The sequence below is a fragment of the Pseudopipra pipra genome, chromosome 6, assembly GCF_036250125.1.
Source record: "Pseudopipra pipra isolate bDixPip1 chromosome 6, bDixPip1.hap1, whole genome shotgun sequence".
NCBI lineage: Eukaryota > Metazoa > Chordata > Aves > Passeriformes > Pipridae > Pseudopipra > Pseudopipra pipra.
The window spans coordinates 23,391,822-23,405,285 of record NC_087554.1 but is presented as its reverse complement, the minus strand read 5'-3'; positions in this window follow the sequence as shown (position 1 = coordinate 23,405,285).

Here is a 13,464-nt window from a genome sequence, read left to right as displayed (position 1 = left end):
GAAAAAATAAGAAGGGTAAAGTAAACAAGGCCCCTGTTCAGCTTTCCTGAGCCTCGATGAGAATTGCTTACAATTATGTATCAAAACTCAGAGCTGACTCTGAGAAGGCTCGGCTCTGCTCCTCTGCAGCCGCAACCAAGTGAAGAAAATCCATGCCCACAACTTGCAGCCGCTCTGACCAGCTGCCTCCATCCTGAGCCACAAATCCAGGAAACTCTTAAGTACATGCTTAAATCTACCATTCCTCAGGATAGCACTGATTTTACACCAGTGGGGCTTAAAAGCAAGCGTGAGGTTACAGGCTTTCCTGAACATGCTTGCTTTACCGAGTCTGGGTCTCAAACATTCATTATTTTATCCCGATGACAGCTGAGGTTTGGGGTTTTTTGCCTGCGGAGCTCAATCTCCCCACTCTCCTCTACATCATGGCAAGCTCAGCCATGCTGTCCCCCTTTCATGCCTGCCCTGCCAATTTATCCCACTCAGCGAGCTCCAGCATGTCTCCCACTCCTGCAGCTAACTCCACTCCTCCTGCAGCACTGGCTGCTCAGCTGCCTCCGCTCTGGTGGGGATGCCTGGGGGGGCAAACGGCCACTCGGCTGCACCTAAAGCCCCCTGAGCACCCAGCTGGAGTTGCATCCCTCCTCTGCATCTCCAGGCCACAGGCAGCATTGGGACAAGGAGCAAGGGCTCTCTGCATGTTTGGCCATGACTGCGGCCCAATGAACACGTACAGAGTTATATGCAGAATTGTTTAGTTATGAAGAAATGGCCCAGTGCTCTCCTGTTTAGTGCCCGGGTGCATATTGGGCTGCTAAGGCTTCCACAGCCGCTTGCTGTCCCATGCTCCCTGCCTAGCCCCAGCCCGCCACGGCACCCTTGCCTCTCCTCTAGAAGAATACTTCATCTGCACCACCTACATGGCGATCAGCTGCAGTGTCTCCCCATTATGCCATCACCACACCAACACCGTGAGTCCCCCACAAAGGAGAAGGCACAGGCAGTTGGAGGAGAGAGGCAGCAAAAGGCACTGAAGGGTACAGATGCACCAGGGTCCCCTGCATCAGTCCCCTCTGTGCCACAGGCAGAGAAACAGGGCTCCCGCTGCCTCCCCAGCCCTTCCCACTCAATATGCATAGGGCAACCATCTAGGATGCTAAAATCCTTCCTACCCTAAAGCAGCCCATCTTCTAGCCTGTTCCTCATTCTCTGACAAAGACAATTGGATTCCACCTGCCCTTTGAGCTTCAAAATTTCCCAACCTTTCAACAAATCCACTACGTGGAACCAGAGGAAAGGTGTCAAGTAAAACCAGTCCTGTCCTTGTCTTGTAGTCTCTGACATTATTTTAGATGAGTATAAAGAAATTCTCCAAGCGTAGAGTTGCAGAATCTAGAGACTCTTGTGCTGGGTAGATTTTATATAGATGACAGGAAAATTTAAGCTTTGGATTTGAAGTGACAGCTGAAGCAATACAGCCTTATTTCACCATTAATTTCCCCTCCTTCCCTATACTGTGTAAGCCCACTAGGCTTCTGACCAGACAGCATTCCATGTGTCCTTCTTTCTCTCTTCTCTTCTCTTCTCTTCTCTTCTCTTCTCTTCTCTTCTCTTCTCTTCTCTTCTCTCTCTTCTCTTCTCTTCTCTTCTCTTTCTCTTCTCTTCTCTTCTCTTCTCTTCTCTTCTCTTCTCTTTCTCTTCTCTTCTCTTCTCTTCTCTTCTCTTCTCTTCTCTTCTCTTCTCTTCTCTTCTCTTCTCTCTTCTCTTCTCTTCTCTTCTCTTCTCTTCTCTTCTCTTCTCTTCTCTTCTCTTCTCTTCTCTTCTCTTCTCTTCTCTTCTCTTCTCTTCTCTTCTCTTCTCTTCTCTTCTCTTCTCTTTTCTCTTCTCTTCTCTTCTTTCTCCTCTCCTTTCTCTTCTCTTCCTTCCTTTCTCTTCTCTTCTCTTCCTTTCCCTTCCTTTCTCCCTTCTCTTTTCACAGTTCATAATGATGCATTTGATTAAATGTGCATAGAAGTTTTCTGGGCAGCCATATGACAGCTACATTAACACCAGATGAGCCCAAAATTGTTTATTGTTGTTACAGTAAATACCAAAGTGAATTAAGAATGATTGATTGGACACTTATTGTGACTTGACCAAATATATACATATTTAATAATAGGATGTTTCAAAAGAAGATAAATCCTGGCAGAAGAGAAATTCAAATATATGTGCCTCTTTCTTGTTTGTTTGTTTAGAAAAAGAAATAATTAGCTGAATTATGTGGCCATACTTCGAAAGAAACAGAAGTATTCACTGTGTTTAATACCACTCTGCTAACCCAAGGTGACACCTACAGAAATATCTTGGAAGTGTCACTTGACAATCAATCAATTCCTTATGGTCACAAACCCGTTTAAAAAACCGTAGCACCAAAGGTATTAATAAAATTAATAGAGCATTTAAAATCCCGATGAAAGACAGAACCGCATCGGCTGGGAGGAAGGCAGGAGCAGGAGTGCCCTGACCGGTATCCCCGCCCTGCCTGCGGCAGAGCCCGAGGAGATCGGGGCATCCCCCGCGGGGAGTGCCCCGGCGCTGGGCTCACCCGGGGAAACAAAAAAAGCAGAAACCCTTATTGAAAAGATTATCTTTCCCATCAATAATCCCGCTCTAAGAGTTCTTTATTAGTAAACCCCATGGCAAAACCTGACATATTTACAGCTTGCAGTAAACTTTATGTATCTGAAACAATATTAATAATAAGGAGCCAGTGACCACAGCAAATCATTCTGGCCTTCAAAATGATCAAGTGAAAGCTTGATTGTACTGAAAAGAGAGAGTCCTGACAAGTTGGAAATCCTTCCCACACACCCTTTCCAAAAAAGTGAACTTTACCAAGATGAAAAAAGTGTGTCAGAGGATTGGAAACATAAGAATACATATTTAAAAAAAAAAAAAAAGGCCAAGTCTGATATCACAGGCTGAGCTGAGACAGAAACCTGATCTTTTACATGGAATGGGCAACATTTGGGTCTGTTTTATGTGAATTGCTCCAAGCTGTTTTGGTTAGAAATGTATAGATTTTAAGGTAAGGCGTACCGTATAGGCAGTGCAGGTCATTCCTAGTACTGGAAGACGTTCCCCATTACTTTTCAGCTGACAAAGGTAGGGTCCAAACTTTTCTTTCTTTGCCGAGTAACTTATTTTCTTTAACGCTGAGCTGGATTTGGCAAGAGAGACACTTGCATTTTGCTGCCTGATTGTGCTTTTCAACACTCTCATTCCCTCCCTCCCTCCCTCCCTCCCTCCCAAGGATTATCTTGTTTTAGTCACCAATCTGTAGAAATTTTTATTTTCCTTGTTTCTTCTGATATTACCAAAAAAAAATTTTTTTATTTCTCAATAATTCTACAAACTTGTCTCTGCTGGGGAAAATGGGAAAAATTGTGCTGTTTAGAATAATGTTTTGGAGAAGATAAATCTGAAGATCTCCAACTCATTTTTGAGTGGGCTTTGACTCTTATTAGACAGCATTTATGTGTTCTTATTATGATTTCTTCATTAAAAAGAATGGGGAAAATGCCTTCTCACTTTGCCAGTCAAAAATTGTTTCCTTATCTTGACCTAATAGTTCAAGAGTATCTTTATATTGACTAAAGAAGAGAAATATTCACAGTTTGGAAAAGGCAACTAAAAATGCCAAACACAACATAAAAATTTTTGTAAGAATTTTAACACCTTACAGGATGTTTTCTAAAGTCTGTTTCTGCTGGGAAAAAAAAAAGAAAAATCAAACTTACCTCCACTTTTATTATTTAAATTATTTAAAACTAAATTTTGACACCAGCATATTTCTTACACATGCATGTTAAAAAAAGGAGGACAAATATTGCAATTTATTTTTGAATAGCTGATATGTCCTATTTGTAGATTTAAAATTTACCACCTAAAAACATAACAAGAAAGCGATAAAACTCTATTTAATATGTTACATATTTAAGCAGTGCTTACTTGTCACATTTTGGCTAATAATTATGTAGCCTTTTAAAATGAAAATAAAGTATCTTGACCATGATGTTGTAATTATGCACAGCGCATTCGCTCTCTTTCCAGAATGACTCCCTGCTTTATTATGCTCTGATAATCACACAGCAATGGCTTTCCTACATGGCAATTTATTTTTTGTCTTCAATATCTTTCTGCTCTAAGAAGAGTTTGCATTTATATGGCAACATATGTCCAGACAACGAGCTACAAATACATGTCACTCTGTCCCCATGTATGCATATACATAGATTGATAGGCAGCAGGTATAATTAAGTTTTACAATGAGAAGAAGAAAATCCTTCAGGAACCCGCTCCCTTATTTCCCTGCCTTCGAGTCATGCTGTTTTACCGTCGGGGCTTGTGTGTTCAGCACACAAGTTTCCTCGAGTTTGTTCCTTTAGAATTTTATCTGCTTAAAATGTGGGGGTTTTTTCCTCAGAGCGTGGAATCAGATCTTATGTGTTTGTTTGCTGTGTGTCAGCAATTGTCACAAACCATATTTTCACTAAAACTATTTTGTTGCTGTACAATAGTTATAAATGCAAAGGGGGGTAGGAGGATGGATGACTGCTGGATGACTTGGATTTGCCCTCAACTGTCTTCATAAAAATGGACAAAGATTTCATAAAAAGGATGAGGGAATAATTTTGTTTGAAACAAAAATAATGCAAGAGGCAGAGATCTGCTGCCTACTGCCCCCAAGAAATTACTAGAAGAGACTTGAGAAAAAGCATCAGCTATTTTTGCCTTGTGATTCTCTTTAATTTATTTTTATTGTCTATTATTATGAAGAGATACATCTGTCCATAAATAGATTGTATTACTTGCTTTCCTAATATAGCTCTGCTAATTAAATCAACCTCAAAAAAGAAATATTTTCTCATCACAGCTTCAGCTTAATTGCCTCAAACTTGGAATTAAAAATTGTTTTAATTTCAGTACACTGAAAAAACCTCATATTTTAAAAAAATTAAGTAGCATTTTCTAAACTTATAGTGATTTTCCTTTAGCCTGTTAAGCTTTCTAATAGTCTTGAACAGCCCATTTGGAAATTTTTAAAGACGACACCACTATAAACACAGCTCTTTCTATATTACCATGTACATGCATATATATATATTCCAAAGGCAGGTTATAAACTGCACCAAGTTGGCAGCTGTCGGGAACATTATTTGTGGAGCGAGTGCTTTAGCCTAGGGACGTAGTGGGCTTTTAATAATAAGCATGAGGGGGGGGAAATTTAATGTTTTCTTAAATTAAGACTCAAGCACAATTGCTTTAATGAATATCGGAGGAACTCACAGGCTTCAGTTTGCTCCTACTCTAACAAAATTTCCTTTGTGGTTTTCACTGTAAGATCAAAAGGAGCCAATTAACTTTTCTAGAAGGTAAACAAACAGGGAACTAGAAATATCCCCACGAATGATCCAACTGGTGGGGTCTGGCCTTTTTTTGTTTTCCCTTTTTTTTCCAGTGCCATTTTCCCCATTGCCAGGGCAGAGAGAGCAGGGGTGCTCCCACACTTGGCTCTGTGGGGATCCTAGCAGGGGCTGGGGAGGCAGCCTGTGGGGAGGAGACCTTGTGGGGCTCAAGAAGGCGGCCGGGAAAGGCTGACGGCACCCACAGGGAGGAGCCCAGGGCTGGACAACAGTCCAGGCCCTGGACTCACACCAGCTTTTGAGATGCAAGATGCTCCTCGGACGCCGAGGAGGATAACATAAACTGAGACCACCATATAATGGGAGAGTGGGAGCACTTTTTCACCCTCACAAGCTGCAGCCCTACTGCTGGCTTTGACAAGGCCCACCACAGCCTGAAAACTCCACACAGGCATAGGAGTTAGTCGGGCTGAGGGGCTGGGGCACAGCTTGGCTGTGCTGCATGTCCCAGTGAGAGATGAAAGGGTACATGCTGGGGGTGCTCTGGGGAAATGTGGGGTAGGTGAGAAGCAACAAGTTCACAGGCAGATGCAAAAACAGGAGCAGGGACTAGGGAAGGAGAAATAGAAAGCATGAGAAAAGCTTTCAGCTAAACCCTCTTCAGTTTTCTTCTCTCATTGTGAAAAAAAACCCAACACATAAATATGCAGGTCCTTGCCCCCACCTTGTATGTAACCAGGAAACCTGTTCTTTTTAACTTTGTCCTTTATGGATGTTTGCTTTGCTCCCTTGCCTAGTAAGCCATGGAACAGCTGTGCTGCTCTCCCGGCGAGGAAACAGAACCCTCAGGATTGCGCCTCTCCATAGGGAGTGCCACAGCGATCCCCTAAACCATCCCAAGCTTCAGGGAGCAGACGCTGCTCCCTGCCATCCCCTGGACAGGAAAGCCCAGACAGCTCCCTGCACCTAAAAAAAAGTCACTGTGGTTTTAGGGAGCATCGGATATAAATAATGGAATAAAATTGCCTACCCTGGGAAAAAGAGAAAGATTTCTGAAGCTCCAGTTATGTTTAATTGAAGTGCCCATTTTATCTTTAAAAGAGCCACAGAAAGGGCTTGTACCACAGGTAGGACAGAATGATGCTCATTTTTTATTAATTTTCTGATTTTCCCCAGAAAAGTGGATAATTCAGGAAGGTGGTGGGACATGCTGATGCCTGTGCTTTGCTTCCAAGGTAGCTCTGTCAGAGCTGGCTGAAGTACCTCTGATCCCCACCACCTCCTGGTGTGGGGCCCAGAGATGCTGGCTTGGAAACAGCAAGGCTATGCCTGTAGCCCTCACAACCCAACAGCATTCCTGCATAAGAGAGTAGCTCTCACATCAGGCATCAAAATATTGGGGTGCAGAAGCCCCAAAAAGTGTCAGCAGGCACAATGTTCTACCTTTAGCCATGGGGTCAGAGAGCCTAGGTTCTCAAGGCCAAGCAGGTCTTGGTCATCCCTGCAATGTGAAGTTCATTGACATTGATGGCCTTAACAGTGTCAGAGCTAGAGGTAAGAGCAACCTCAGTGGTAGTGACACCAAACTCCTTAGGTCTTGGGTCAGATGCTGCAGTCACCAGCACCATGGAAATACTGCAGGTAGACAGGCTGAAAGATACCAGGATACAGATGAGAGTCACATACTTTAACTGCAAAAATATCTCAGAATACTTGCAAACCTCTGAATAATGGAGAAATGCAGCCTGATCTGAGATGGAGAGCAGCAGATAGCAAACTAGAGCATTACAGAGTAATGGCAGGAAGGAAGGATTTGGCAGGCTTCCACTTACACCAAAAGGCATCCATGATGTTTGATGTCTATGCAAAACTATCTCCTCCCTCCCAACAGCACCAAAAAACTGCAGAACCATCTCATCTTCATGCCCACCCCAGCCCCAGGTCCTCTCCCCAAGTGCCTGGTAGCAGAAAGGCACACCTACACTCCTGTGGGCCACGAATTTTTGCTGGCTCTCATTTCAGTGCCACAGCCTCACTGGATAGATGCAGAAAAGGGTGTTCCAAGGGTTCTCCTCATGCTGCCACAGGCTATTCAGGAAGACAGAGAGGGCTGAGCCTAGCAAAGTGTTTTTGCCCCTGGAGAGTGTGCAGGGGTGACCTGAGCAGAGCGCTCTGGGTCCACGGGGCAAAGCATCCCATCATCCTTGTGCACTGAGTGCTTTGAGGAGAGGGGGAAGCAGGGTGATGACTGCGTCTGAGTGAATAGATTGTTATTTTAACCCCCAAATGGGTTTCATTACTACGGTTTGGGGTTTTTTCCTATTCCAAGGGGCAACTAACAGTTTCTTGGTTTTTTTAGAATAGGCTTTCCTGATCATGTCACCAATAAATGAAATTAAGAGTTTCTCTCTCCCCACTCCCAACCCCCACATCTTCCTGCCAGATCCCTTTGGTGGGGAAGGGGAGTTAGCAATATTCATAGATCCCAGTCATTAGGCCTTTCCTGCGTAATTTCTAAAATGCACTAAGGGAAAAGCCGGGGGGGCGGGGGGGACAAAGAAAAACTCCTTTATTGTGCTGAGGCTCATAAATTCTCTGCAGGATGATTTACAGCAGCAGAGCGTAGCACCTAGCTCAAGTCAATGCAAGAGGTTAATATGAAAGGTTAAGGAACTCGGTTCTGGCTGATTTATGGTTGGGCTGTCGGCTTTTATCCTGACCACAGCTCTGCAACTGTAGCTTGGGACTCTACAAAGCACAAGAGGGGGTGATGGTGTTAAAAAAATAATGTGTATTTAGACATTATCCCTGCCTATAAAATAAAGACCCCAAAATACCTAAATGACCAAGGAACTTTTGTATCACCAAATGCCACTGCAAAAGCAAAGCACCTCCACCCTTCTATTCCCAGGCTCCCGGACCAGAGGGAATTGCTGTGATCATCTTGTTTGCTTCCTGTATTACACAGGCAATAGGTGTTTCCCAGAAACTGGGTTAAAGCATGTCTTTCTGAAAGCTGCCCAAGCTTAAAACTCCAAAGCGCCAAGAAACTACTCTGTCCCCAGGACAGGCAGAAATGCCTTTGGTGACAATGAAATTATACTTTGCTCCAAGGCTGAACTTGTTTGACTCCAGCATCCAACCATTGCATCTTATAAAGCATTTTTTTTGCAGAATGGAAAGGTCTCATGTATGTGGATATTTCTATTTGCAAGTGTGCACAGTCAGTGATGTCTCAACCTTTTCTCCCCAATAACATGAATGAATCATGCTCTACACAGCCTCCTGCTATATAATTTATTTGATTATCTTGCCAAAAATCTTTTCAACTTCCTCCACCACTTGTCCATCCAGAGGAGAGCAGAACTGGGTGCAACATTTGAGTAGCAGTCTTACAAAGTGTCTTACAACGTTTGCTCCCAGAAATATGCAGTGTTACTGCTGGTGTCACACGGGTACTATTTTCGTTAAAATCCATAAAAAAATTTGCTTTCACTTTATAAAGTTCCATCTTAATTCCACATCCTAGAATATTTTAATCTGGTAGTATTAAGACAGGCATCCTCCAGAAATATGAGTAGGCAGATTTAATGTAAGTCGACTTTACCAAGCAGGCTGTATTCCTATTTGAAAAGGACAAACAGTTTCTCTCACGAGACTCATTCCTGTGAAGCAGTGTATTGGCAGAATACTTCTGTCCTTGCTGTTTACCTTAACCATTGCACTTTTAGTCCATGACTGATATCAAACTACTCTGTCTATACCTCCCTGAATCATCTTTCAGTCCCAGACTTCGCATTGTTCATTCTCAAAGTCTTGTGGATTTGCCCTAGGTTTATTTACCTGTGTGTAAATGAGAGCCCAGTCTGGGCAACTGGGAGCAGTTCTGTTCAACCATCCATGCTGGCAAGGGAACATAGTGAGGATACTTTCACAGTAATATTTTGCAGCAATGATCCAGACCCACAAGAAATTCCTGTGCCTGTAAGTTTGTTACTTTGTTAGAGAAAATTGCATTTGTCCTTTGACTTTTTTATATAAGAGCATCTGCCTTTCAAATATTCGGGGAGCTGGGCTGTGTTAAGGCTCCAGCCTAGAACTGACCATGAAGTTTTCCTGCTCAGGAGGAAGGAAGGACCGGGAGCCAGAGGCAACCCTCAGGTACTCAGTCTTCCTTTTTTTGCTGCACGGGGCAGGGTGTTACTCAGCTGCCCCAGCCAGGACACAGTGTCCTTCAGTGTCTGCCAGAGCTCTTGGCCATCCTGGTCTTTGACCATAATGTGCAAAAATCCCAGCCCCACAATCACCCCTCCCAAGATGCTTTTCCAGCAGCTACCTCCCAGCATGGCACAGAAAAAATGTTCATGTACCAGCTGGGCAGCAGCATAGAGGGGACAGTGTCACTGTCTGTTTGCAAATGCTCCCTGCACCAAGGATACACTCCTGGTCAAAAATAGCCTTTGAGTTTACATGTATTGGCTAAACAAATCATAAAGCTTTTAATTCCACTTGAAACCTGAATCTCCTGAGGATTTCTAATCAGTGAGACAGAAATGTACTCTTATGTGTTCGGGAAAGATATTATTTGTTTCTTATCTGTGTAACTAAGCTTTTTGTTCTCACTTCATTTTCTTTTCAGTCAATTATGGTTGAATGAGCTCAAATCTTAATATTTGCATGTTCATGCTACTAGTCACTGTTACTGCTGCTTCTAGAAAATAGAGGATATTGGTTTATGGCCCATATGAGGCAAAGAGAGAGACACAGAGAGAGGATAAAGAAGTTAACTTTAACTTTAGACTCTTCTTTACCCAGTTTTTGAAAAACCACTCATGGGTCTTCCTGCTCTTGGCTCTTAAATTATTTGCATAATACTCAAAGTGCTTAAGATGTACAAGTACCTTTAAGAGTTATTTTGAGAAGGTGAAGTGCAGAATAACTTTGCCAAGTTATTGTAATCTGGGAAGGTAGACATTTGCATAAAGAACCATACACAACTGGTAAGATGCTTATATGCTCAATATATGGTATTTCAAGTAAAAAAAAATCGTCTCTCCCACTCCTCTTGCTTTCCTTATCATCAGTTGACATCAATAGTTAAAAGCCTTGGCAGAAAATCTAAATCACAGATAAAGAAGTAATACAAACAGAAAGCCTAATTCTGCTGCCAACAAGTTGAACAGCAAAAATTTTATTGACGTTAGCACAAGCCAGATTGGGCCCAGGCACAGAGAAACTGGGACAAGTTGCTATCTAGATTGTATGAGCCAACATAATGCAGTCTCAGGAGGTTAGGGAGATTTCCCTTTGAAAACTCCTCCACCCAAGTGCTTGAAATGCTGGAGTTTCATATGACGAAGACAAGGAGACAGTTCCCAAAACTCAACTTCCCTCACAGACCCAGATATATGCTTCCTGGACAGCTCCAAAAAATATGTATATTTCTCTTTTTAGTAGATAGGAAAACAAAGTTTAAATGCCTCTACTAGTTGAACATATGTGTATGGGTACTTTTTCTGGAATGATGGGCTGCAGAAATTAGGATTTTTAACACTTTTTAGAACTGTTGCATATCCCTTCACCCTTCAAGCTCAGACATCTGTTTACAGGTCACTGTGAGTAGTCACACCTGTAGGGAGGCCACTCAACTCTATGTGGTCCTTCATATTCTTACCAGAGGAATCTCTCAAGAGATTGAAATATCAGTAAAATGACCCTGAATTGGCCTCTGCTTCTGTAAGGAGACTATGCAAGAGGTGTATCATCAGCAGACCTGAACAGCAACATCACTGCACTGAGCTTTACTGGAGGTTTTTTCCTCCAGTGGATTAATTTAATTTCCAAATAAATTCAGTTCCCCATGACCATATTTGCAGCTCAAAGGACAAGGACATAATCTCTCAGACCTAGTCATAACCACACCACTTTTCTTTTCCTGCTATAGTTATTTAGGGATTTCAAAGGAGGGCAGTCCAGAAGGATCAGCTTGGCAAACTCAAACTAGTTTCTGATAGCAAACCAAGACAGTGTTTGGCGGTTTGTCACATGCAGGTATGAAACAGAGGTCAGGGTCAAGCATCCAAGAGGACACCACCAGATCCTCCCCACTGTCTCTTGCAACAGGTTTCCTGGGCAGTTGCCAAAGCCAGGGCACTGACTCAGCCTGCCAGGCTTGCACCCAGGGTAACACAGAAATTATGCCCCTGGGGAGGAGGAACTGGACACAAGGCAATGGATGGAGTTCCATTTCATCCTCAGCCATGCAAGTAACCAGACTCTTGTTTCTGTGGTATCTCTGAGGTCTCTCTTCATCTGCACAGTTCAGTGATCTCATCCTTGCTGCCTGTCCCAAGGCAAAATAAATTTCTGGATTTAAGGTGACTGAAGGTTTTTAAAACAAATCTCTTCTTGTCCCCCAAGGAACCTAAAAAAAATCATATTTCAGCTTTCTGTTTTGTTTAAATGGCATCACACAACTCCATTGCCTCCCAGAAATATCAACTCCACTGCCCTCACAGAAATATCACCAAAGAACTGCCTAAAATTTGACCTGCAAGAGTGCTGATGCAGTTGAAGCAAATTATGCCGGTCATCCAGAGTGAACTGTTATTCCCATTTTCCTTATAAAAAGAATATTAACCTAAAAAAAAATGCTGAGTTTCTTGGAACTAGCTATTAGTCCACTGGGTCAATTTAAGGGTTTTTTAGTGCATATATTGAGTATATTTCCTTCATGCTGCTTGAGGCCTTGAAGAGGAACTACTGTACTTCTTCCAATATTTTCCAATGTCATGTGTTGTATAAAAAAAAATATGTCAGATAGACACATCCCTGGACTCTCTCCTCCTGTCCAGGTTGGCTGAAAGTTTTGCTGATTCTGACTGTTGGAACACAATCAACTCAAACCCAAGCAGCCCTCCTTTTGAACAGCATTATTCTTTTTAAGCATCGTTAGATTTCTCCTTTTTTTTAATTGACAAAAATATTGAGGAGTCAAATGCCTTGTGTGAATCACCGTGATGTCATCAGAGCCATGCCAATTTCTGTGAGGTGAAAAACCAGCCTGGGTATTCAATACACTAAGGCTGCTGCAGACAATTCTGCTGGGAAGGAAGATGGGAAAATATAACAGGTAAAAAGATGTGTCTTAACCCCTTTAGTAACAGCAGGTTCATATTTCAGACCTGTGGGGTCACAGTCTGATGTGTTTCTCAAAAAGAGTCAAAGAATCACAAATATTGTTCACTAAGCAGATGTTCTCCAGGTAATAGCAAGGACAGGTTTGGTTGATACTGTTTTGCCAGCATATTTAACAGCCTTGCCCTACAGAGCTGTAAGTTGCTCAATTAAATTTCTGTTCAAAAGGAGAGTGAAAAGGAAGCAAAGGACCAGCTTCTAGGTGTAAAACTAGTGCTATCCTCATTGAAACCACTCATCAGCACTGAAGCCAGTAGAACAAACAACTTTAAGTAAGGAAAAATCTGGCATTTTCTAGCCATGTTCTGGCTGCAAATATGGTTTTGACAATCATTGGCAAGGAGCTGAGAGCTGTTCCCATTCCTGTCAGCAGAGAGTTTGGTGGTGGGCAACTCACAATTGCCATAAGCCTATTGTTTCCAGTAGACTTGAGTTCACACATGCCTTGCACACATGCAACATATGTAACTAGGAATAATTCAAATAGAAATAATCATATTAGCTCGAAAATGGAGATCAGAAAGCCTTATTGACTTTACAGGCAGTTACACCTTCACTCTGATCAGTGTGCTCAGGACCAAGTCTTGATTCTCGTTTCATACCACTGAAAAAAACAGAGCCCCATTGCAAGACACCACCGGCCTCAGTACTAAATTTTGACCCTCTGTGATCTGGGGTTTTTTTGCCTTTGATGGCTTGATATGACAGAATTCAATGCAGAGGTTCACTCAGATGGTATGGAAATTTCAGTATCATAGATAGCACAGAGTTCCTTTTAGGAGAAGCTGGGTATTGTGAACACTTACAAATCTATCATTTATGTCAAAGTATATCAATTAGTGTGAGATGATAGGTCCCT